The following is a 2,500-nucleotide window of genomic DNA, read 5'->3' as shown; positions in this document are numbered from 1 at the left end:
GACGAAGGGGCGACGGTGGCGGTCACAGCTCGTCGCCTCCGTGACCCAGACGGGACTGTGCGCACCCCGAGTCAGGACTCGGTTCGGCGCGGCCCGCTGCGGCCGGCTGGCGAGGTGAGATGTGGGCCATTGCCGCGCTCCCCGACGAACCGTTCCGGGGGGCTGGTGACGTCTCGCGCGTTCGGCGCTGATGCTGCGACCGGGAGGGAAGCTGCGCCCCGTCCGAGTCAGACTCGGTCGTTGCGGCCCCCCCGAGCCCGCACGCCTCACGCGAGGGGTCATACGCCCCGGCGGCCACGATAGACGCCTCCCGCTTCGCGGTGGTCGGGAAGGCGTGTGCGGATATGTGCGGAGGTTGGGACTCGGGCTTGGTCTTTGAGAAATCGGTTTCGCGGTCGACCGGCGCGGCCGGCGGACGCCCACGTGGCGTGCCGCAAGTCGGATCGCGCGCTCGGCCTCCGTGGATGGCCTCTGGGTGAGGTTGAGCCGGGGCGTCTCGGTTTCGCTGCCGTACGGTTCGCGCTAGGCCCTGCGCGGGCGGCGCGGGGCGCGCGCTCGCGCGGCGGCCGTAGCGCTGGAGTGCGACCCGCAAGTGGGGAGGAACCGTCCACCCAACGCCGGCGGTAGCCGGGGCCGGTGGGGGGCCCTACCAAGGCGGGTCATGGGCGCATGTCGGTCAGGTTATAAGAGTGTTTTTTCGCTCCGGGCTAGAGCCGGGTGAGGTCGTCTCGAACCACGTGCCTGAAGGCCGCCTCGCGCCGGATTCGGCCCCGCTCATTCGTCGGAGTGACCGCCCGACGCGGGCATCGCTAGATTAGCCGTGGCCCCGATCCTTCCCATCGACAGCCTTTCGCCCCCTTCGCTCCGGCCTCTGAGGCGGCCGGTACCCCTTTCTTGGATTGAGACAGAACCCTTGACGGGCCGTTCGCAGATTTTTGCCCGGGCATTGTTTACCGAGGCGGCCGGTACCTCCGTCTGCCTTGGATGGACCGCATCCGCAGATTTTCGTCCGGCCTTAGCTTAAGGAGACGGCCGTTGCCTCCGATCCTCCGGGCTAGAGCCGGGTGAGGTCGTCTCGAACCACGTGCCTGAAGGCCCGCCTCGCGCCGGATTCGGCCCCGCTCATTCGTCGGAGTGACCGCCCGACGCGGGCATCGCTAGATTAGCCGTGGCCCCGATCCTTCCCCATCGACAGCCTTTCGCCCCCTTCGCTCCGGCCTCTGAGGCGGCCGGTACCCCTTTCTTGGATGAGACAGAACCCTTGACGGGCCGTTCGCAGATTTTTGCCCGGGCATTGTTTACCGAGGCGGCGGTACCTCCGTCTGCCTTGGATGGACCGCATCCGCAGATTTTCGTCCGGCCTTAGCTTAAGGAGACGGCCGTTGCCTCCGATCCTCCGGGCTAGAGCCGGGTGAGGTCGTCTCGAACCACGTGCCTGAAGGCCGCCTCGCGCCGGATTCGGCCCGCTCATTCGTCGGAGTGACCGCCCGACGCGGGCATCGCTAGATTAGCCGTGGCCCCGATCCTTCCCCATCGACAGCCTTTCGCCCCCTTCGCTCCGGCCTCTGAGGCGGCCGGTACCCCTTTCTTGGATGAGACAGAACCCTTGACGGGCCGTTCGCAGATTTTTGCCCGGGCATTGTTTACCGAGGCGGCCGGTACCTCCGTCTGCCTTGGATGGACCGCATCCGCAGATTTTCGTCCGGCCTTAGCTTAAGGAGACGGCCGTTGCCTCCGATCCTCGCGGCTAGAGCCGGGTGAGGTCGTCTCGAACCACGTGCCTGAAGGCCGCCTCGCGCCGGATTCGGCCCCGCTCATTCGTCGGAGTGACCGCCCGACGCGGGCATCGCTAGATTAGCCGTGGCCCCGATCCTTCCCCATCGACAGCCTTTCGCCCCCTTCGCTCCGGCCTCTGAGGCGGCCGGTACCCCTTTCTTGGATGAGACAGAACCCTTGACGGGCCGTTCGCAGATTTTTGCCCGGGCATTGTTTACCGAGGCGGCCGGTACCTCCGTCTGCCTTGGATGGACCGCATCCGCAGATTTTCGTCCGGCCTTAGCTTAAGGAGACGGCCGTTGCCTCCGATCCTCCGGCTAGAGCCGGGTGAGGTCGTCTCGAACCACGTGCCTGAAGGCCGCCTCGCGCCGGATTCGGCCCCGCTCATTCGTCGGAGTGACCGCCGACGCGGGCATCGCTAGATTAGCCGTGGCCCCGATCCTTCCCCATCGACAGCCTTTCGCCCCTTCGCTCCGGCCTCTGAGGCGGCCGGTACCCCTTTCTTGATGAGACAGAACCCTTGACGGGCCGTTCGCAGATTTTTGCCCGGGCATTGTTTACCGAGGCGGCCGGTACCTCCGTCTGCCTTGGATGGACCGCATCCGCAGATTTTCGTCCGGCCTTAGCTTAAGGAGACGGCCGTTGCCTCCGATCCTCCGGCTAGAGCCGGGTGAGGTCGTCTCGAACCACGTGCCTGAAGGCCCGCCTCGCGCCGGATTCGGCC

Source organism: Syngnathus scovelli, unplaced genomic scaffold (genome assembly GCF_024217435.2).
Source record: "Syngnathus scovelli strain Florida unplaced genomic scaffold, RoL_Ssco_1.2 HiC_scaffold_190, whole genome shotgun sequence".
Lineage (NCBI taxonomy): Eukaryota > Metazoa > Chordata > Actinopteri > Syngnathiformes > Syngnathidae > Syngnathus > Syngnathus scovelli.
This window is presented reverse-complemented; position numbering follows the sequence as displayed.